This window comes from Ambystoma mexicanum, chromosome 5p (genome assembly GCF_040938575.1).
Source record: "Ambystoma mexicanum isolate Mex_15411 chromosome 5p, UKY_AmexF1_1, whole genome shotgun sequence".
Taxonomy (NCBI): Eukaryota; Metazoa; Chordata; class Amphibia; order Caudata; family Ambystomatidae; genus Ambystoma; species Ambystoma mexicanum.
The window spans coordinates 533,153,331-533,178,391 of NC_090930.1; the positions used below are offsets into that span (position 1 = coordinate 533,153,331).

Consider the following 25,061-nt stretch of genomic DNA (forward strand, 5'->3'; position numbering starts at 1 on the left):
AATCTGTACAATTCCCACTAATTTTAGAACACACACAATCATCCACATGAATCAAATATATATATATTTCTAAACGTCTAATATTACATTCTGCAATTAATGTTTACATTGGTGCGTGTCATTAAATGTGTGTAAATACTTTGTTCAGCATATATATTCAACATATTTTTCTTTTAATAAATGACAGATTCTTCAGAACACTTTATTTTCTACAATATCAATGACAAGCGATTGTATCAAAGAAAAGCTACAAAAAAACAGAATTAATAAGAATTATTTTTGAATGAATTCCTCCTAGATTTAGATGTGGTGCTGTGGGTAGCTAGCATGTGCATGTAGATGAAATACAAGCTATGGTTGGTTGCATCAACATCTACACGTTTCAGTTTAGGAAGGCTGTGATATCAATTTAGAACACTATGTGTCAGTCCTTAATCATTGTTTTCTGAAAGGACAACAACTATCCCCCCAGGTCCCTTGCATGAGTTGGGTGCACCTACTTCAGTGTCCTCTCATTTCAACATAATACAATTTGGAAAATGGAACTGTTCATTTAAAATTGCATCATTCTCTATGGAAATGGAAGTGATTCACTTAAGTGCCCGCTCATACTAATATCTCCTATTAAATTACTTATCTGTACAGGCCCTGATATTTACATTTTCTGTTAGGCTATACCGAGTTGGCCATCAGTCCACGGCCCCAGTTATTGATTTAACATGTGAAACACGAACATGTGAAACACGCAGGATTCCATTTTCTTGGCTTTGGTTGCAAGAGACTACAAGCCCTGTGCAGAACTGGTATTGGGTTTGGGTTAATGAAGCAGATTACATTTCACACTAATATGCTACATTCTATTCACATTGTATTCAATTGGTTATAGTTTACCAAACACTGTGCACTGTGCAAAGGAAAACTATATTTGCTATACACTAAATTAGATCTCAATTGGGTTTGAATATAATGGGAAAGGAAATTTCATTTCACAATACAAATCTAAAGCATTCTTCTTGAGATCAGTTCCCTCTAAAGGCTGCTCCTCCATTTTCTCTTTCCAAGGATTTAGCAGAGAAATGGTTCTGGAGGACATGTGTCTAATCGCACTGGGGATTTTTATACTCATTTTTGGATAATCATTTTAAAGCACAGAGGCATCATGGACCCACATCTCCCCCTAGGTAATCTCCCCAGACAACAAGGCCCTTTTGCTCTCCTCTTGATTCACCTCTGGGAATCAGTTCTGCCTCAGGTAAAATCTGCTTCAGGCTTCCTCTTGGATGAGGACCAAGGTCTCTCTCATCCCTTAAAATGTCATCACATCTCAGCAATCATGCAGTTGGACAGAGGTTCCCCTTTCTGCAGCCTTCAAAATCCCAGAGCACTCTTTCAATTTCTGTGGGGTTTGATGCCACAGCATTATCACGATATAGCCAAAATAATGTTTTCTGCAACAAACAATACTGATTTAAATGGTTAATATTATTTGTGTTCAACTGTACACAGAGCATGTGATTTGTACAGTTCATATATTTCACAATAAACATATCCTAAAAAATCACATGAAATGCAAGTCACTGCAGACTTTGATGTCAGGTTTAAGGTGATGCAATAAATGCTAAATACCAAAAACTACTGAAGTATGGAGCTCCAACCATAACCCTTTCTTAAAGAGGTGAGGAAGGAAAAACAATAAACCTATGGGCATGTGGATGTTGGATTGATAACAACATTTTTACTGTTTTTAAAACATTATTTGAATAAATATATGAAAACAAAAAATGCATCAACTGACAAATATTTAATTGTTATAAATATACACTGACAATAGCAAATAATAATGTGCCACCTACTGATGGGCAAATTATGACCAAAAAACCACCCTATGTGGATCCTAGCACCAGAAAACCAAATACATAAATGACTGAACACATGATTCTAAATGTTACAATTAGAATATGTAGTGTGTAACTCCAGCACTAGTTGATGTTGTTGAGATTCCTATAAGGCTGCCCGAGATGTTTCACTCCCCAATGTAGTTGTTGGGATTTTCTTCAGAGGCTGTGACATAGTGAAAGTACAAGGTGCCTATAAAAAAGCACATATATGTGTTAGTAATAAGGAAGGGGGAGCTCTATTACATTGGATTGTTTAACATATATTTTCTTAAAATATATATCTCTCTGGGTAAGACTACTCTTAATGACAGTCTTACCCACCGAGACTGTCTTTCAAAAATGCATTGGATTGATGTTTTGGTGAAGAAATGAATGGAAAGTAAATCACTGACACCCATCAACTTTACAAGATGCTTGTGACCTGTCAGGAACAATACACATAGGAATGTGTGGCATCACCATATTATTGTAATAAGCTATTTGATGCCTTCTAACATTCTAGCATTCTAATGCAAAACAGGGTGCTCATCTGAAATTAATGTATACTTTTCTTACAAAATGTACAGAGGGCGTGTGAGTTTTACAGTTTCGCACATTTCACAGTTGACTTCTAAAAACACACATCAAAGGCAAGTCACAGCTGGCTTTGATGTCAGTTTTAAAGTCATGGAATAAATGTAAACTTTTGATATGAACTGTACATAGAACATATGAGTTGAACAGTTTGTACATTACACAATTAACATCTCTTGAAAACTCACATCAAAGACAAGTCACAGCTGACTTTCATGTCAGTTTTAAGGGGATGGAATAAATATACTCTTTTCAAATAAACTGTAGCAAGAGGAGTATGAGTTTCACAGTTTGTATATTACTCAGTTTATATTTAAAAACACATCATGTCAGGGCTGATTCTACACACGCTCCTACTACACATAACATGTGGACATACAACATGTGCTTTCAGATGCACATATGACACATGCACCTATGACACATGTACCTACGACACATGCAACTAAAACCCAAAAATAGCATCTCATAAAATCTCACATGAAAGGCAAGTCACAGCTGACTTTGATTTCAGTTTTAAGATGATGAAATAAATGTACACTTTTCACATGAAATTTAGCAAGAGGAGTATGAGTTTCACTGTTTGTTTATTATGTAGTTTACATTTAAAAACATATTCAAGTTAGGGCTGATTTTACACACGCGCCTACTACAGATAGCAAGTGGACGAACAACATGTGCTCTCACATGCACCTACGACACATGCACCAACAACGCATGCACCTACAGCTCCTACAATACATGCTTCTATTACAAAAGCTACCACACATGCTCCTACAACAAACACTCTTACGATGCACACTCTAATTGGTAGCCTTAGAGTCTTACACAAAGACAAATAACTTATTGATAAACATTGTAAAAACTAAAGTCATAGCCTTTAGACCATCTAGAAAGCTGTCTCAAGTCATGTTTAGATGGATGCTGAAAAACGAATCCATTGAGCAAGTTGATTTTTTTTTGTACTTTAACCTTGTGCATTATCCTGGTGTCCTTTTTCTGGTCTAAGTGGTTGAAATGTTCCACCAGACCATTGGTTTGTGGATGATATACCAAGGTTTTTTAAGGTCTCAATATTGAGCATTTCTTTTACTTCTTGCATTAAATCTACTGCCTTTTGAGTATAGCCTCTGTGCTGAATTTAGCTACATTTTGAGCATAGCCAATGTGTTATATTTTGCTGCATTTTGAGTATAGCCACTGTATAGAACTTAGACGCACTTTGAACTGCCCCTTCTAAATCTAGCTGCATTGTGATTAAAGCGCTGTTTTAAATTCAGCTGCATTCTTGAGCATAGCCATGGTGTTATAGTCAGCTGAATTTTGAGTATAGCCACTAAGTTAAATTCAGCTGCATTTTGAATATAGCCGCTGTGTAGAATTTTGCCACACATTGAATTTGCCCCCTTCTAAATTCAGTTGCATATACAAAACCAAAAAAAAAACAGCCAGGACACATTGGTTTGTATCACAATCCATGCTATTGGAAGATAGCCAAAGGCACGGTCACCCACCTGCACTCATCCGATATCGTACACTACTCTAAGACACATCATACAACACATCTGCCATAAGAATGCAGCTATCACCCATGAAAAAATGTGGCCTAGTTGGACACATAATGAATCACTTGCACTCTCATACTCTCCAAACTACCTAACAGCACCCATCCACATGTCAGCTCAACATGGGTAGCTAGCAGGGACTTCGACACCCCAACCTACCTTTGTATTAGCTAAAATGCACACACATATTCTAAACTCCTCTGATGGATTTTCCATACCTTGGACTTCGGTGCCCCATGGGCGTTCACCTACATCGCTTTGAGACCATTCCAATGGGAAAAGGTGCTATACAAATGGCAATTACATTCCATTGTATTGCATCACATTACATTAGATGTGACATAAAAGTGCTGCATTGATCTGTACGGATCTCTTTGAGGAATCCCACCCTCAGGTAAAATGGTGAAAGATGTTTCAGTATTTGTTGTGTGGTATTGTTTCGGAGGGGAAAAAACCTCAGGATAATGTGTTGAATCCAATGGAGTCATCATGGATTCCCTGGGGGGACTCTATTCCCATGTGGCTATTGGACAGCAGCCACTACCTGACCCTGGTGGTGGTTTCATGAGGGAGGAACACATGAGCGAAGACAACTACCAGGGAGATGTTATGACTTCATTGGAGGAGTCACAGTATTTTCTCCCATCCCATGAGAGAGGCCTCAAAAACCCCAAAACTTTAATGGCCTATTGTTAGACAATGATCCCCCCCTGTAGAAGAATTCAAGAAACCTTTTCTCTACGCCATTCTAGTCAGGCCTCCACTTTCCACCCAAACACTCACAACTCACACATAACACCTTTTGTTATTGATGTACTTTTTTGTAAAGCACAGGAAAAAAACATTTAAGGTCAAGAGTCCAAAGGTAACCATGACCTCTAATCTGGATGTGCCTTGTTGTGAAAACCGTGAAAAAAACATATCCAGTTATGGACTTCAACTCCCATAACCAGATACTGAGATGAGGAGCAGGACAAGGGAGTTGGTGCAGAGTGATTCAAGCCTTCGGTCCAGTTATTTCTCTAAACCTGTAATGAGAGGGACATTTAAAAATGGCAACTGAGCTGAGGAGAAAGAAGATGCAGGTACAGTGAGTTGCGCAGAAGGGGACGTTGCCATTCATGCCGGGGCTCCAAAATGGGAGGACTGATTTTACACACGTGCCTACTATACATAACATGTGGATGTACTACGACACATGTCCTACGATACATGCTACTACCACACACACTCTTACAACACACTGCCCACTCTTATGACACAACTCTTATTACACACACTCCTACAACACATGCTCCTACTGCACATTCTCCTATAACTATCATGATCTCTGCTTCCAAAAGGTCAGGGTTTTCCCAACTCCCTTGGAAGCAGATCCATAACCCAGGTTCCGAGTGCCAACCAGTCCCAATTGGGACCTTTTGGACCCAGTCCTGGCGCCAGTGGCACCAGGCTCATAAATATGCCCAGTCCCAGCGCTGGAAGCGCCGGGCTCATAATGCTTGGGTGGACTTACCTGCAGCAGACCATGCTGCTTACTTGCCTGCCAGTTGAGCCTCTGATCCTCTTCTGTTTTGGAACTACTTTTCCTGTTGGGTGGGGCAGGAGCCACTCCCTAGATTCAGAACACTGGAACTCTTCTGGAAAGCAGGAACTCTTTTCTTACCTAGGCGTGGCTGTGGAAGGAGACACCTAAGCACTACAGGAGGCTATTTAAACCACACCCGATGGATGAATCTTGCTTTGCGTTATTCTGCATCCTCTGCAGCAGAACGCTCATCGTGTCTTCTGCATCTGATCCTGGGCCTGAGGAAAAAGGCTTACCATCCTGAATCCAGTCTTCAGCAACACCTATAAAGACAAGAAAGAACAGGTTAGCATTATGGTCTTCAGTGACAGCTCTTCACTTACCTGGTCCATCGGCTGTCACCAACGCCTCACGCTGCATTCCGGCATCTGAAAGACAAAAGCTTACCAACTCTTCGGCGCTGCATCCCACATCTGAAAGACAAAACAAGGTGCGTTTAAAGATATTGGGGAACTTTAATACTCACGTGCCATTACTCCTTTCCACATCTAACCCAGTGGGTATTCCGGCACCCTGCAGCCGCTCCGAACTTGTACCTGCAAAATAAAAAGACAGTTAGAGCGCATCGTGAAGCAGGCAACTAGCGCTTACTTACGTGCTTCCAGGCGCTTCTATTCATCACACGGGCTCCATCTTCAACTCACTTCAGCCCGTCATCCGCCATCGCCGGAACCCTGCAAAACAAGAAACATCATTACTAAAGACTTTAAAGACATTAGAATTACTCGAAACTTACCGTTCGTGCAGTAAACGACGGACAGCAGTCCTCTGAAGTCAAGAGGCCTGCTCCCCTTATCCAGTAAAGAAACTGGCTACAGCACCCTGCCCCGAGGCAGATGGAGAGCACGGCGTTCACTTACCTAAGGTGAGAGCGTTAACCTTTGGGGTTCTACAGGAGAAGAGAAAGGGAAGAAGAGAGAGACATTCAATAACCCAGTTCCTTAATCCCATATTTTCTATCTGCAGACATCTTACCCTTCGAGTCAAACATACAGTGCACAGAGGTCCAGCCCAAAGAGCCAGCCGTGTGTTACACATCACCTTTGAAGATACGGTATACGCCCAGTCAAGACCGGCGCCTCTACGGGAATCAGGTGAGCGTTACAATAACACACGCTGTTGTGACAAGTGCTCCTACAACACACACTCCTATGATACAAGTCCCTATGACACATGCACCCATGACACATGCACCTATGACGTATGTAACTACAACAGATGCTCCTATACCAGGGGACCTCTGTTAAATAAAATCCAAAGAAAGAAAAAGTAATCCAAAAAGGAGCGTACACCAAGCAAGAAGTAACGCAAATGTATTGGAACCAAACAGCTGGGAAGCATGGTTCAGACAGCCCAGTGGAACTGAAATGAATGAAGTGAGCTGTCAACGCCACCCACTGCGGCTTAATGTTTTATATGAAATGTGTCAAATTATCTATCTATCTATCTATCTATCTATCTATCTATCTATCTATCTATCTATCTATCTATCTATCTATCTATGTATCTCTCTAATTTTTATAGAGTGCATACTCGCCCAAAGGCCTCAGGACAGACCAAACATAAAACAAAAACAAAGTCAGCCAGGATGATAGTGCATGATGAAAAGAGCAGCCAAATTAACCAGTATTTCTATCAAACAAGAAAGTTTTGAAACGCTTCTTGAATTGAGCAGTAGATGCACAATCGCTGAGGTCTGTGCGGAGAGAATTCCACAAAACCGGTGCACAGGCATCAAACTTTGCACCACCAATTATCTTTGGGAGAACGCTCAGTTGAAAGAGTCTAATATTGTTTGAATATAGGGGTGTCTTAAAGGAATCTTGTTGACTCTTAAACTGAATTCTTCGGTCTTCGGAAGCCAATGTAGATTCAACCGAGCCTCAGATACCTAGGATTGATGCTTTAACCCACAGACGGCCCGTAATGCTCCATTTTGAGTAACCTGCAGTTTACTTATATTTGTTTGGGAGGTGTAACAAAGGCATGGTATCAAACAGTAAGACTGACACAAGTGATCACAGTTCAAGGGTGTTTATTGAACTTCTATTGGGTTTGAAAAATGCCTATTTAAACCTAACTCTAAAGATGGGAGCAAGCAACGAACATCAAATAATAATAATACAGTCCTAGTCGAGTCTGTTAAAATAAAAGGGCCCATACTAATAAACCTATTGCCAATCCTTACTTCTAAATACAAATAGTGGGAGAACCAATGTTATACAAAAGAAAAGTGTTCAAGAAATGATGTGTCAGGATATTCAAGCTGTTGGCTTCCCTCCTCACATTTTCAGCATGGGACAAGGTGGCACACTCGAGCTTAGCACAATCTCTGGCTTCTCTAGCACGAGGGTGCAGTTCAAAACTTCAACATCATGGCCTTCTGTGCCAAAGTCTATTTGCCATTCAAAGCCTCTTTTCCAGAGGGCCTTATGCAATATGACAAACAACAAATTTCCTTTTTCCTTAGGGTTTCACACCTCCAAATTCTCAGGCGATTTTCTGTTCACCCCAGGCCCCTCTCCGCCGGGCTCAAACTCACCTCAACACAAAACCTTCATGGGTGATTTTCGCTTAACCCTGGATCCTCCTCCGCTGGGCTCAGACCCACTTTAACACAAAGCTTTCAACGTATCTCCCTCTGCCTGTCTTGGACCAACTTTATCAACTTTGCCACAAATGTTCTTTGCTGTATCAACATCGAAGACTTTTGATTGTGCTCAGGGATTTGCTTGACCCATCGCAGGACGACTTTGATTCACAATTCTCTACAACTCTTTCACTTTTCAGCAGGATACCTTACAGAGACTTTCGATTGAGCACCCACGTGGTGCCAGACCACTCTGTCAAAGGTATCGTATCTTCATTTCAAAGTTTAATCACTCATCAGCAGTTCAACTTTACTTGCGTCTTTTATCACCCATATTTCAAACAATGTTTGTTCGAGCGCTTGCCATACAATGTTGCTGCTTGCAACTTTAGCTTCAACACAGACCGGTCTTGTATCGGTCTCCTCAATGCACTGTCTGTGTTGATTTCACCGACGCTGCTTTGTTCTTGGAGCCAAGGACAGTATCACAGTGGCTGGTAATTCTCCCTGCCTTGATTCTTGATGCAGGAAGGCTTCGGGTATCTCTGACACACAATATATATGCAGGATTCTTCAGCCTGTTTTCCTGGTCTTACGCTTTCCAATCTTAAGGGCTCATGAAAGTAATGGTTCCTTGTTGAAAAGGTCAAAGGAACTTCCCTCCTTGCAATCCCCTTCTAATTCGCGGTATTTCTCCTCTTGTTAAACTGCCATCGTAGAACTGCCGTTTCCTTGTGTGCTTTGCCTCCCTCGCATAACGCCTTCCTCCTTCTTCACAGCCCTCGATCTTTATACACCTGGGTCATGGTAAAAAGCTGCAGGTCATGGTAAAAAGCTGCAGGTGTGATGATCCCCAGTAATTGCTTGACCTGTCCTGACTATTGTATTGGGACACATCAGGCACACAGCTCAAGTGTTGGTCCATTTTCTCTTATAGGGGGCTGTCCATGAGACAGTGTTTGTGTTGTAAAGGGGTGTGTGGGAGTTGGAGTTCTGAAATATCCTACTTGATAGGATGGGGTAAATGTCTTATAAGGAAGGGAATACCGTGTCTCACCATCTGGTGTCCCACTCCCCAAAGACCCCTCATCCAAGTGATCCTCCCGCACTGATCCACCCCCAGGAACTGGATCCAAAAGCAATGGCCATGTCCTGGCCACCTGGATGACAGATACCCAGGGACTAGTGGCTGAGACACCTTCTGGTTTCTCACAGAGGTGCCTACTAACAAGCTATTGCAGTAGTCTAGTTTCATGTTGACAATATCAGCAGCAATCAGGGCTCTATTTGCTTCAGAAAGATAGGGGCAAATCTGCCACAGTAGGTGAATATAGTAGGAGCAGGAGGATTTCAAATATGACACATGCTGTTTAAAAGATGAGTGAGAGTCAAAAATAACTCCCAAAGTTTTAACAGAATCAGAAACTTCAATTTCATTACCAGAAATAGTAAAATATTTGTATTGAGGGTCGAGTTTTTTCAACTTTTGTTGGGTGCCAAGAATTAGCAGCTCTGTTTTTGAGTTATTCAATGCCAGTGTGTTCACTGCCATCCAAGACTGTATAGCTAGAAAAACTTCATTGACTCTTTCTGATTCGAGACAGTTCAATCGCAGTCTGGGTATCATCTGCATAATTTGCGAACTGTACCCCCAGAGAAGCCAGGAGATCACACAGAGGTCTAGAATATACAGTAAAAAGCAGCTGCGACAGGCACGATGATACAACATTTTGGTTACATTTTTAAGGCAGGTCGCAGGTGCTGATTGGCGGGACTACCTCAGTCCACTATATCCAAATATATGTTGAATGATCCTAATTAGATCATACACATTTTTACCACAGTTACAGTAACACCCCTCGTGGCATCAAAACCTTTCCCACATCGCCCCTCAATTATATAATTGTGCTGAACTGTCAATCACATTTGTTTTGCCATTGGTTGGAACTGTCCAATATATAAAATAGATTGAGATTGCATGAGACATTCACACCAAGGGCCTCATTACAACAGTGGCAGTCCGGAAATAAGGGGGTCGGTCTCACCGTACCGGCACCCTTTCCGGACCGCCAGAGTACAACTCTGCATTTGGGGGGCATTGCACCTGGCAGGTCTGATGGTGCTAGTGCTTCTGTCTCCCCACTCCTATGGATTCTTGTGGGGCTCCATGGGAATGGGAATTAACATTTACCGGCGCCTGACCACCCGATCCACCAGGGCTTGTAATGACCCATGGCACTGGGATGTCAGGCACTGGTAAAGTGTAGTGAGTCCAGCTGGAAACCCGCTGGTAGCACCGGCGGCTTGTTGCCAGACTCCAAGTCTGACCAATAAATAATGTGCCCTGCGGACATCAACAAGGGCACTGTAGAATGTTGCACTCTAGGGACACCGAAACCTCTCTCCATTGGTTGGCTCCCCATCCCGTGCCACATAGCCCTAACCCCAGTGCTCTGGCCCTCCGGCTCCCTTCTCATGCCATGCTTCCAAGTGTAGTCTGACCACACTGTCGCTGGAGTTTAATTAACTGCATTTAATTTCTAGTTCTCAGCCAATTCTCCTCATGCACCCAGGTGCCTATCTCTGTAGTCTCGAAAGTATCTTTTAAACTAACTTTGCTGTGGCTGCGTTCTCAGGGGAACCTTCAGCCAGGCAACATTTCAACACACTGTTTCTACTGAATGTTAAAAAAATCATTCTGCTTGTCACAAAAGGCTCTGCAGCTCTTGTCCTATGAGCTGTCTGCGAGAAATGCTTTCTTAACTTGGGCCTACAACTAGAATGACTTCTCTACTGTTCATATATTGCTCAAAGAGCAACCCCTTACTATGCGCACTCTTACAATATCATGCATCCCCACCCTATGCCCGCTCTATACAACTAGCCCACACTGCCCCCGAAGTACCCACCCCTCCTCAAGTTCCATCCAGGGAACTCTCATGCTGCGCCTGTTTTTATGTCATTTTATGCAAGCAGCGCCGCGTTTAATGATGTCCTCATCCCTGATGTCACCCCCACATCATCCTTGATGTCACCATGTCACTTGTGCAATTGGTACGTGCGCCCCTTGGCAGCATTGGATCTGGACCTTTACAACACTCCTATGGCATATGCTCCTCGCACACACACTCTTGCGGCACACACTTTCCACACACTCTTAAGACGTACAATCTAATGACACACACTCCTACAACACATGCTCCTATGAAACACGTTCCTATAACATATGCTCCTACAACACACTCCTATAATACATCTTCCTTTGACACTCGCATCTACTACACATGACATGTGCACTTATGTCATATGCTCTTACAACAGGTTCCAACCACACACACTCTTATGACATATTCTTACGACTCATACTCTTACGATGCACACTTACCACACCCTCTCACTACACACACACCCTACAACACATGCTCCTACAACACATGCTCCTCTGACATGTGCAGCTACTGCACATACTACAACTACACACACACACTCTCCTACACATGCTCCTACAACATGTACTCCTACAACACATGGTCCTACGACGCACATTCTTACAACACATACTCCTACTACATGGCACCTACAACATGTGCTGCAATCGCGTACGCACAGTTTGAGTTTTACAATTCGTACATTTCAAAATGAATATCGCCTGAAAACACAAAATAAAAGGCAAGTCACACAAACTGTACACAGAGTGTATGAGTTTTATGGTTCGACAATACCCAAATAACATCTCCTCAAAACTCACATGAAAGGCAAGTCACAGCTGCCTTTGATTTCAGCTTTAAGCTAATGGAATAAACTTTTCATACAAACTTTACACAGAACGTATAAGTTTTACTGTTCATACATTACGCAATTAACTTGTAATAACTCACATCAAAGGCAAGTCACAGCTGACTTTGATGTCATTTTAAGGTGATGAACTACATGTACACTTTTCATACGAAGAGTTTTACAGCTTGTATATTACACAATTAAAATCTAAAAACTCACATGAAAGGTAAATCACAGCTTGCTTTGATGTCAGTTTAAGGGCATGGAATAAATGTACACTTTCTATACCAAAATGTACACTTTTCATACAAACTGTACACAGAGAATATGAGTTTTACATTCCGTACATTATAAAACTAACATCTTTTAAAAACTCACATCCAAAGGTAAGTCAGAGATGGCTTTGATGTTAGTTTTAATGGGATGGTATAAATGTACAATTTTCAAACAAACTTTAGCAAGAGGAGCATGAGTTTTACAATTTGTATATTATGCAGTTTACATTTGAAACACATCAAGTCAGTGCTAATTTTACACACGTGCCTACTACACATGAAATGTGGATGTACAACATGTGCCCTCACATGCACCTATGACACATGCACCTGTGGTAAATGCTCCTACAACATATGCTTCGATGACACATGCGACTACCACACACATTCATACAAAACCCTCTTATGACACACACTCTAATAACACACACTCCTATGACATGTGCTCCTAGGACACATGCTCCTATGAAAGGCGCTGCTATGATGAGCGCACCTACAAAACACACTTCTATGATACATGTTCCTATCACACACACACCTAAAACACACAGGTTTTCTGCACTTAACATGTACACATATGACACGTGCTCTCACATGCACCTAGGACACATGCACCTACGACACATGCTCCTCCAACACATGCTCCTTCGACACATGCTCATACCACACACACTCTTATGACCCACACTCTGACACATTCTTATGCCACACACTCCTGTGACACGTGCTCCTACAACACATGCACCTAATACACATGTGCTTATTACACATAACATGTAGACATATGACAAGGGCTCTCACATGAATCTAGGACATATGAATCTATGACACGTGCTCCCACACCACATGCTTCTATGACACAAACACACATATTCTTACGACACAAATTTACCACACACTTTTATGGCACACTCTCTAACGACACACACTCCTATGACACATGCTTCTATGACACGTGCTACTATAAGATGCACTCCTGCAACACACACTAATATAAAATATGTTCTTATGATGTACACACCTACTACACATACCATGGGGATGTACGACACATGCTCTTGTGACACATGTTCCAACTACATGACTCTTATGAATAACTCTCTTACGATGCACATTTACGACACATGCTTAACTCACATCAAAGGGAAGTAATACAACCTGTACACAGACATTATGAGTTTTACAGTTCATATATTACACTATTGACATCTCCTAAAAACTCACATTTTCCTATGACACAGGCTGTTGTAACAAGCGTTCCTACAACACACACTCCTATTATACATGTTTCTATGACATGCACACCTACTACCCACATGCTTACTACACATAACATGATATGATATGATGATATGATATGATATGGCATTTATAATGTGTCTATACACAAGTGTTTCAAGGCGCGACGAGTCAAGGGAGGAGGAACAGAGGGAAGACAGACAGTGATCTTACTAGGACAGGTGACATTGAGATTGTGCAAGTGCAGGGGAAGGGAAGAAGTGTGGGGGCAAAAGGGAAGGGGCAGTATACTACATAATATAGCCATAAAAAATAAAGATAAATAAATAAAATAAATAAGAACAGTAAATAAGAAGTGCAGCCAGCTGGTGGCAAGTGCCAAGGTAAGGGCAGGCATTGGGTGTTAAGTGCTGGTAAGGGGCTGTAGGGATACAGAAACAGTCCCCAAGTGCAAGGTTGCTGGGGGGGGCAGTGCAGGTGACCAACTGACAGGGAGGGGACCTGGGCCCGAGATCAGAGGGTAGCCAGGTAAACCAGTGCAGTTTCAGTTTCAACCAGCAGATCAGCAGGGGAGCAGAGGAGAGAAATCAGAAGCAAAGAGGAAGGTCTTGAGGTGCTTCCAGAACCGAAGATGGTTCTCCTCAAGTTTCAGAGAGGAAGGGAGGCTGTTCCAGAGGCAGCCCGCAGCAGAAGAAAGAGATCTACCACCAACTCGTTGCTTGGAGAAGCGACTGACCCTGAGGGAGTTGGAGGCAAATGAGTGAATAAACATGAGTGAACATGTACTTACTACACATGCATGTGCTCTTACATGCACCTAGGACACATGCACCTACGACATGTATAACTACAACACATTATCCTGTGCCACATGCTCCTATGGCACATGCTCCAACCACACACACTCTTACGACACACACTTTTCATACACTCCTATGGTACACACTCTGGCATACACTCTTACAACATGTGCTCCTATGAAACGTGCTGCTTTAACATGGGCTCCTACAACACACACTATTAGTGGATCTCATGGGAGGGGAATCCTCCTATGGGACCAGTGACAACTATTGTTGGAGAACAGAGTATCCAGCCAACACCTACATCTCCCCTTCACCCCCTCTCTCTCCACCCTTACCCTCCTATCTGTTATACTTCTATAGAACTCAGGAAGTAGAAAGAACTGAGACGGGGAAGAGCGGAGGTAGTTGTCATCAAGATGCAAGCCAAAGGAATGCAATGAGGAAGAAGTGCAGATCCATGGGAATCACACAGAGGAACCTACGCGAACGGTCTATTCTACAACTACAGACCGTACTGAACGCTGACATAAAAACTGACAATCGACTTATCTGTCTCTCAGATCCTCCCTGGAGGAACCAGAAGCATGGTAAACACTCACTGTGGAGAACAGCGGGGGAAGACCAGGACATGTAATGGCAAGAAACACGGTGTCCCAGGGACACAGCAACAGAAACAAAAAGTTGCCTGGGGAGAGTGTTAGGGTGCAGATGAATCTGCCAGTACCAGCTTTTACCCAGAGTACATACCCATACCGAGCAGGTGAAAAAGATACAAGCTGAGACAGCCGTACTCCATTACTGTGATAAAAAAGACATATGCGCGCATGCGCTGAAAGCTGAATCCACAAGCTTACATTTAAACGTGCAATGCATATGTTAACTGTCATAAGAGTTAGTTAGTTAAAATGACATTAGTGTAGAATTATAATTACTGTGGGTAAGTTGTTTTTTATTATTTTATACCAGCTAGGAGAGCCTAGCGACTCCGTCCTTATCTAGCTGATATAAAATAAGAACAAAACAACTTACCCACAGCATTTTAAAAAGTATATCAGCAATCCTGCAGACTAAGATAACCCAAAAAGCATGTGGAAAAAACATGGTGGAATACCTACTCAGTAGAGAGGAAGAATCTACGACTCTGTTCTCCCCTAGGGGAAGCATGGCACACTCATGTCAAAGTAGAAACAACAAGCGAGAAGATCTACGATATAAAATCATTAAATTAGAAAGGATATAAAAAAAAAGAAATAGATAAATACTGGGAGATGGTATCGCTCAAGAACTATTTGAAAAATGAACAAATTCCAAGAGGACTACGAGTCCTAATCTTTCCAAATTTTACCAATGATGAAGACCAAGACCTGGCCAGAACACTGGGAAAAGGACGTGAATGCAAGCTCTAAAAACATGTTAGAATTGTTACTAGAATATGCTACAAGGGATCATAAGAGGGCGGTGGAACTAATTGAAGGTCTAAAAAAGAAGATAGCAGAGATAAATTCCTTAGAAGCCACTACGGGACAAAAATCTTTCAGAAGATGTAGGATATTCTAAAAGAGTATCAAGATGAAATTAAACTCAGGAAAAGCGAAAGTGTTATAGGGACCAAAGGGACTACTGGGAAGATCATGTCTACACATTCCAAGATAAGTACAACCAATATTCAAAGCCAGTATCCAGAGGGAGTACCCTGAATAAATCATCAGGGAGTTCTGACATTGAATCGAGCAAGGAGAGTTCAACATTGGAGGGCAGGGATAAAAATAAGCTAGGCTTTACGAACCAGATTCGAAGATACAAGAGAGGAAACAGAAATACGATCCAAAAGCAAGTCCATTTTCAATTACCGGCGAGTTCGAGCACAATACAGACAGTAATAGGTAGATCGCAAGGAGGGGGAGATTGAGACATAGGAAATCCAAACGCATTTGAAAATTTCAGAAGACTAACAAGGGCAAGTTCAAATGAGGTGGACAAGAAGAACAAATAAATAATTTAGTGTTGAACCTATCAAGCAGAATATTGACTGAAGAGGAAATTGTGGTGCTAAATAGAGGACTATCATTTTCTCCGACAACCCAATGCAACACTGTAGAATTACAGATAGATCTATTTAAGTTTGCAAGAAAGCTGAAATTAATGAAGTACTTTGCGACACAAGCACAAAAAACTCAGATAGAGAGGAGTGCTTTATCAATCGGAGATATTGAAAACATACACTTGTTGAGATCATTGGAAGAACCAGAATATTATGAATTCAGAAATATATTACAGGAACTACATGTGACACCTGATAGCCTAGCAATGGAGGAATCAAAATACACACTGCACTTACCACCAAATAACATGATTGATGTTTTTTTTATAAAGCAGTAACAAAAGACATTAACCAAATTTCAGAGAGGAAATGGAGGAATAAAAAAAGAACCTAGAGAAACCTAACATAAGATGAGACTAAACCACTTACAGAACTGACCAGAGACAAATAAATTGTAATAAAGGAAGCTGATTGAGGGAGCAATATTGTAATAATGAGTAAGAAAGACTATATTACAATGGCAATGAATCATCTAGAAACTCCCCAAAGTTCCAAACCATTATAAGGCAACCCAAGAAGGGAGATAATCCAAATCCTGGAGGAACAAATTACTGGATGGTATAGACGTGCCCTAATATCAGATGAGACAAGATCTTATATGCTTGTAAGGCAACCAACAATATATTTTCTCCATAAGATACACAAGCAATTTGATACAATTCCAGAAGCAAGGCCCATCCTAAGTGGAATAGGTTGGGCTACGGAGAAGATTTCAGAATATTTAGACAATATCTTGCGACCACGAGTGGCCAACCTCAAGGCATACTCAAAAGGTACTACGAATGTAATCAGGAACCTACAAAAGATAAAATGGGAACCATGTTTCATAATGGCTACCTTAGATGTTTGAGCCTTATACACATCAATTAGACATGACCTAGCAATTAAGACAATTGAATATGTATTTAGGAATCGATCAGCCTCACACTATCACCAAGTGGAAATGCTAAAGGAAATGTTACAAACTACATTAGATAACAATATATTCATCTTCAACAACACATTTTTCAGCAAACAAAGGGGGTAGTGATGGGCACCAAGTATCTGTCTGCCCTAGCACACCTATTCATGGGCCTATTCGAAGATTTGGAAGAATATACCAATATGGCATTTTCTGAGAAATTCTTGTCACGGACAAGATATATTGATGATGTGCTTTTAATTTGGAAGGGAACAACCCAATAACTTGATGAGTTTACAGAGCAAATCAATTCAAATGACTTCAAAGTTCAATTCACAGTGAAGAGCAGTGAGACCAACATTCATTTTCTAGAACTAACATTACATGTAGTTTGAGACCATCTGCAAACATACACAGAGCGAAAAGAAACAGAGGTTAACTCTACACTTTATGTGACAAGCTGTCACTATGAGCCAACAAAAAGAAACATTCTAACTGGAGAATTTATCAGAGCACAACAAAACTGTCAAGTCTCTGGAGAATTTGACAACCAATGTGAATTGTTAACTAAAAGATTTTGACAAAGAGGATACCCACTAAAGAACATAATTGATGCACAGGAGAAGGTGAGGAATTTGAACAAACATTGATTCAAAAAGATAAAACAGTGAGCAAGTGCCACGACAAGTGGTATTTGTTACTTAGTACTGTTGTAATCATTATGAAATATATAAGATTCTACGTAAGAAATGGCATTTACTTAAACTAGATTCACATATATGTAAGTACGTAGATGACAAACCAAGAATCATCTATAGAAAAGCCAAAATGTTGAAAAACAGCTTGAGCCCAATGCTTTTGCCAGACGAACAGGATACAACAGCAAGAACATGGTTACAACCCGTTACGAAGGGTTTCAGAAAATGTGAAACCTGTACAATATGAGATATGTGCATGAGAGCGTCAATATACTTACAGACACAAATGGAACCAGATTTAAAATTCTGGATGATATCAATTGCAGGACATTTGTTGTATAAGATATCATTTGTGTATGTAAATTAATGTATATAGGGAGCACCATCAGAGAGTTGAGGACAAGAATAAGGGAACATTTCTCAACACTTGGTAGTCAGGACCCAACAGTTCCTTTAGCACAACACTGGCAAATTGAACACCAAATAGATAACAAGAAAGATATTAGATACATTGGTATACAGAGGGTCAGACTTGACAACAGAGGAGGTAACAGAGAGCTGATGCTCAGTAAATCTGAGGCAAATTTATATGTAGATTTAAAAAACCAGAGAAAGGTCTAAATAAGGACAATGAGATAGCCTCAAATTTGTGAGGACAAAATAGAGTGTCATCGGCATAGATGTTGGAACATATCATGAACAAAATGCAGTAAGCTACACAAAAACGTATCAAGGAACAAGGTTTGCAGCACTGAATAAAGAGTGATTAAACTCATACATTTACCTGGATATGGTGAACTAGACCTGAAAGGTACATAAATATGGCTAGTTGTTTTATGTACCAAACCACTAATTTCCTCCCCATCACCATTCCTTGACCTCTGTCATGAATGTAATGTACAAAGATATGGAAGTAAATTGGATGAAGAATAATGCCCAGATTTGAAAAAGGCACATGATGGCGAAACACGTGTAATCAAAAAGGGCTGATCCACTAAGGTGGAAGGAAATTGTGTTGGAACCAATTAAAAAGGAAGTGATTTCTAAACCAGGTGTGGTGCTTGTTCCTTTGAGAGACCATTTAGAATTAAAATTCTATAAAAGCAGAAGCACACAGTGTGTGACGGAGCTAGGATTCCAGCATACAATAGATAGGGTCTCACTACATTGCTAAAGGGACAGTGCCAAAAATAGGGGCAAAATGCTGTATACGCTTACAGGAAAATCAAACATGGCAGAACATGCATTTAAGTTCATTTTTAAAAACATTATAAATGAAAGGCAGGCTTTTATAAATCGAGATAGTCCTTGAAGCTCAGAAGGAATCAGACAATCATAAATATCAAGCAAGCCTGAATAGCCACACAGTGCTCAGGATAATGGAATGCAGAAACAAGCAGAAGTGATTCAGCATGCAACAGTTCAATTTAATGAGCTGCATTGTAAACTCCTGCACTTGCGCGTTCTCAATCTCACTGGGCCTAGTAAGATCGTTGTTTTATCCTCCCTTGTACCCCTCCCTTGCCTCGTCGAACCTTGAAACACTTGTGTATGGGCGCAATATAAATAACATATCATATCATATCATATATCAAGGCAGACAGCCTTTGATGTCCAGGTGCAGGGATGAACAACAAGAAGTAAGGGTCCTAATTGATACAATGATAGATGCAGCCAGATGATCTGTGCATAGCTAAATTTGGAATAAAACATAGATATTCCAAGTTAAAACATGGTCAAGGAACACATAATTAAGACTGCAATTTGTTAAAGTGACAACTAAGATAAACACACCGGCTGTGGAAGGAGATGACTCAGAAGTATCCTTGCATTCACAGACATAACATTGAAATTACAAGAGCTAGTAGTTAATTGCAAATTATAAGTGGAAAACTGATCTGTCTGTCTTCTTTATAACAGAACAACACCTGGTCAGTACAAGGTTGAGCATAACCTGCGCAAACCAATAGGAATGTACATTACCTCAGTTTACTGCTAGCCTATTAAATGAAAGGAACATGATGCAAGTGTATGTGATATCCAAAATGGGTTGATAAGGAATCCTCTGATCCTGAGTGTTGCACCTATAGGAAATATATGTTTTCTAGCGATGCAAACCAATGGAGGATAGACATAGGTTTTGCAGTTTGCTTGTCATGATGAAATCATGGAAAATGAGTTTTTTCTTTAAAAATAATTGTCCAGCAATGAAGCATTGGGAAAACCTGGGTGAAGGCCTGCCTGTGGATGTGTATGTTTTCCTCCCAGCTCCTTGTGTACTTTGAATAAAGAGCTGGGATTACTTAGCATAACATATTTCCATCCTCTGTGACTCTTTTATTGGCAGTTGCCAGGTAGTGGGCTGAGTTACTTTTTTGAGCCCAAATTACATTTTGGTAGCAGAGAAATTACAGTTTTTTAGGACATTTTTGGCAGATTGGTAGGACCCCAGTCATCCTTCTTTTTTGGACAGCGCCATGGTCTGGAGAGTGGAATGTTGTGCATATCTGAACAGAAGGTCAGCAGGAGACCACTTTGGAGTGAAATCCTGCCCAGTCTTGGACCTGCTGCTGGACTCAGAGGAGGAGCAGACATATTGATGGAGACCCTGAGGCCAGGAACCCTCAATGGTTCCGTGGATTGGAGGTATGTTAACACCTAGGTGGTTGGGAAAGTTATTTTGTATTATTTATGAAACAGAGGTGAGAATATTGGATAAGGAGTGATCCCTTGACAAGTACCTTGGAAGGCTGCACAGCAAGGCCTTTGGGGGCTCAACCTCCTTGGGGGGTAAAAGAAATAGAGAGATAAGGTTATCTCGGGGAACCAGAAGACAGCTATATTGTATTGTATTATGTTTAAATGTATGAGATTGTTGATGGCTGGCATTGTGTTATGTTGTGAAACAGGTCCTGTAGAGATGTTTTCTTTGTGTATTGGTAGAGTAGAAGGTAATATTGTTTAATAGAGGTTGAAGGGGTAAGTATGAATATTTAAAATGTGAGCACATTTTGTTCTTGGGACCAAGAGGTATTGATACTGATATTGATATTTTATTTGTATTGCGCTGATACACATGTGTTTCAGAGAGTGACGAGGCAAGGGAGGGGAACGGGGGAGAACAAAAGCAACAATCTTACTAGGCCCATTGACGTTGAGAATGCGCAAGGGCAGGGGAGAGGGAAGGGGGAAAGTGCAGTGGGAGAAGGAATAGAAAGTGCTCAGCATATGAATGAAAAAACAACTAAGTAGGATTTGAGCATTACGGTGTGGACGTAGACAAGGACCACAAGTGGTTGAATTGTAATGGGGATTTGAAAAGGGGTGGGGTTGTATATATAAAGATGAACTTCAATATTATTGATTTTTTATGGTGATATTTCTTTTTTGCTTACTTTACTTTGCTTATATGAGCATCTAATTTGTGTATATTGTGCATATTTCTATGTATCGTTTGTACTAACAAAATGATGTATTAAATCTTGAATTATTACTTTTTATTTTGTGTTTAACATTAGTAAAAACTTTGCTAAAGTAGCATTTATTATTTTAGTAGCCGAAATTGCCAAGTGAAACATCCTGTACTTCTATGGTGCATGCTGCAGCCATTACCTATGTGTGTGTATTATTAGGTTACTGTATTAATAACAAAGTACATTATTTAATACATTAACTACTTAATAGTAGCTTTCCTAATGACCCCTGACATTTTGCTACCAACATTGTAAACACAACCCAAACACTTTTCATTATAATTAATTTAATATGTGATGTCATCAGTGATGTGATAATGACATTTGTGTTAGTGTTAACAGTACACTCTGATGGCGCGAGTTATGGTTGCTTAGCTTACCATAACTGCTGAATTTCTAGGGATTTTCTGTTTTACTTATAACCATAACATCCTTTAACAAAACATTTGACGTAATCGCAGACTTTCGGGACAGTGTCACGTGACATTACACGCACACACCATGATGATGTGTTTGCATTGGTTTTGGCACTTCGCGAACAGGTCTGTGCTTCGTGAATAGTTAGGAACTGCATTTTTAGCTGGTTTAGGAAGTTTCAAGCAGAAAATGTACCTTTCCACAGCTCCTACACCTATTCTTATTTATTATCTATTTGTAATCTAGGACAGAGCACACACTTGCAAGAATATTAGCATACCTGCTATTTATCTTCAAATATGTCATCAGCTATTACTATCTTTCCTCCCCAGGAGCCGCCACCACCACCAGCTGGAGGGCCTAGACAATGGAAAAAGCGCAATAATGCTGAAAACAATCAAAAGTACCAGGAAGATGAGGTAGAGGAAATGCCTACTTCCAGCACCCAGAGAGAATCATGGGTGTGGCAGTTCTTTACCACCATTGGGGGTGTACCAAAGGCTAAAGCTACCAAGGTGAAATGCATTGAGTACAATATACGGGACCTCCTCTATGCAATGCCACAAGAAATCCACTAACCGGAATGCACTCAGAAAGGCTGTTCCTTTTTCAGGAATTAGTAAGCTGTCTTCCTCTACCTCATGTTACCCAACCAAAACTGCTACCACACAGGCTACTTCTGTGGGACTGGAAATCCCATCAGCTACCTTGCAAGCCATAAAAGAGGCGGTTGATCTATATCTTTCCAAGACAACAGTACTCTGTAAATACTGCAACACACCACTCTACAGAGGGGAGCAGTTTAAAAATGTTTTTGAGGCTGTGATCAAGATGCATGAGAAAAACTGTCTCCTACCTCAGATTTAACACACGCCCAACATCTTCCCCGACCACCTGCTCCTCCATGTCTGTGCTTGGTGTCCCTTCCCTTATTTCCTCCAACCTTCCTTTCTAACCTCTGCTGCAAAAAAAGCAAAAGAAATACAAAATACAAAAAACACAAAAAAATGTTCCTTTAGGAACCACCTTTGACAGTTGAAAACTAGAAGTAAATAAAATAAGCTTATAGACCCCATGTACTTTACATTTTTCAGTAAAGTAGTTAGACTCAACAAGATTCTTCAACATTCCCATTAGCATTTTATACTATGTAGAGGAGCAGCCGAATTCCTCTGCAAGAAGTCATGCCCCCCTCCTACCTATACGCTGGAAGCCAGAAATTGTGCCATGCATGACACCAGTAATTGTGCCTATTTTGCAGAGAGTTTTTGAGAAAAGATATCCACTAAGAAAACCCTATCTGATGTATCCCCGTAGAGATGACAATCTCTTGGAAGAAGTCCCTGAAGGAATATGAAGATAAGCGAAGTTAGTGATGTCACAAGAGATGATCGTGATGCACTGAGAAGAGTGGCTGGAGAAGGGGATGTATAGACCTTATGGAATCTGATGACAAAGTAAAGAATCAAGTAAACCTTCACATGTTTAACAAAGATTGCATGTGTGAAGAGCACTGCAGAACATGCAAGCCATTTAATAACTGTACAGATGTAGCAATGCAAGTAGACTAAGTGATCCTAGAAGCTTGCTATATGTAGTGAATAAACTGCAGGCAGTGCCACCATTATATAGAATCTGGACATCGGTGTCACAATTTTAGTAAGCTGAAAGCCCATGGAGAAGATTGTTGAAAACTGTGTCACAGCAAGAAAGCAAATGAAACGGTGGAAGACTCTGGAAAGGCTGGCTGGCCTGATGTCAGGGCTGAAGCAGCCAAGAACTGGTAGTAGACCGTGAACATGAGAAGCCGAATCATATCTTGTCAAGGTGCAAAGAAACAATACCACGCCTGCCAAGTTCATTCATTTCAGACAATTAAATCCTGTAAATTGTGCCAAATCGTGGTCTCCTGTCACGTGAGCCAAGGATGCAAATAGTATTTCCATAAGCAGGCTCACACTCCCTTATATTCTCAGAGGCATGGATACATTGCAAGGCAAAGCTCAAAGGCAATCTGCATGGCAGAAGGCATGGGGGATGAGGGATGTTGGGCTCATTGGGTGGGGAGACATGGTCAAGTCCACGTCCTGGCACCTGGGGCGCTAGGTTACGTGCTGCTATTGAACTGAATGTTCCAGAAGGGCACGAGCATGCCAACCAATTGTAGAAGGCCATATAACGAAGAGCCATATAGTTTGATAGCCAATCATATACCGTGTGTCTAATGACTGCTAAAGATGACTTGCACTAGGGGTGGGCACAAGTTGTCCACCTGACTGTAGGTACCCAATCTCAACCCAATCCCCTATAGAAAGTATACTTAGATGTTCCCCTTGAGCCTATCACAACCCCTCATAGGTTTTTCTTGTTTGCCATGTAGTATGACATCACGTATGATGAGTTTTCATTATAAAAGAATGTTTTTCACGAAGTATGTCGAGTTGAACTGAGAAAGATAATGCTGTGCCGTGTCCATCGATGTCTGTTGTAACTCCCTGTTTTAGACTATTGATAATAAAACAGCAATAAGACTTTACCTTCTTCCTGAGTTGGTTTGTTATTTGATGTAAGAATTACTCTGCATCCCATCTACGGCACAATATGCTACTGATGTAAGGGCCATAAGCTCAACTATGCTTATGGAAATAATGGCCAATTATATAGTAGAGAAAAAGAAAAAAACATGGAAACAATTTTCTCTCACAATCACTTTTCTCTAGCATACAATAAGGACCATAATCCATGACCGTAATGACTATCCGCGGTTTCCACACTATCCTCTCCAAGCCCTCATGCACACCATTGCAGAAAACATCCCTTCTATACTTTTTATTGTTATGTTTGTAACACTCCCTCATTGCCTACTTACAAACAGTCACACATATATCCACCAATCAGTAACAAAAACTCTACAAATAACCCTATCAACATATTAAACTTCCACACACCAACTGCCACTTACAAATGTTCTACAAATCTTTCGCATATGCATTTCCCTTGCTTATCCCAAAACATTTACACACTGCTGCTATAAATACACATATGCATTGTGCAGTTAAAAAAGTGCATAAATGGAAAGAGGAGCATGGCGTACCAAGTGCTAATAGGAGCCCAAAAGGTAAGTGCCAAGACATGCCAAGGTGGGACCACCACTAGCTACCTG

The 25,061-nt window shown here is 40.9% G+C and overlaps 1 long non-coding RNA gene across 2 annotated transcripts in view; it reads right to left on the minus strand.

Annotated features, from left to right (window-relative positions):
• Positions 1-256: 256 nt before the first annotated feature.
• LOC138481679 (uncharacterized) overlaps positions 257-25,061 on the minus strand; it is a 373,247-nt gene continuing 348,442 nt past the window's right edge. For both annotated transcript variants that reach the window (XR_011274326.1, XR_011274325.1), the window contains exon 3: positions 257-2,088. This is a non-coding gene — a long non-coding RNA (uncharacterized lncRNA). The remainder of the gene's footprint in view (positions 2,089-25,061) is intronic.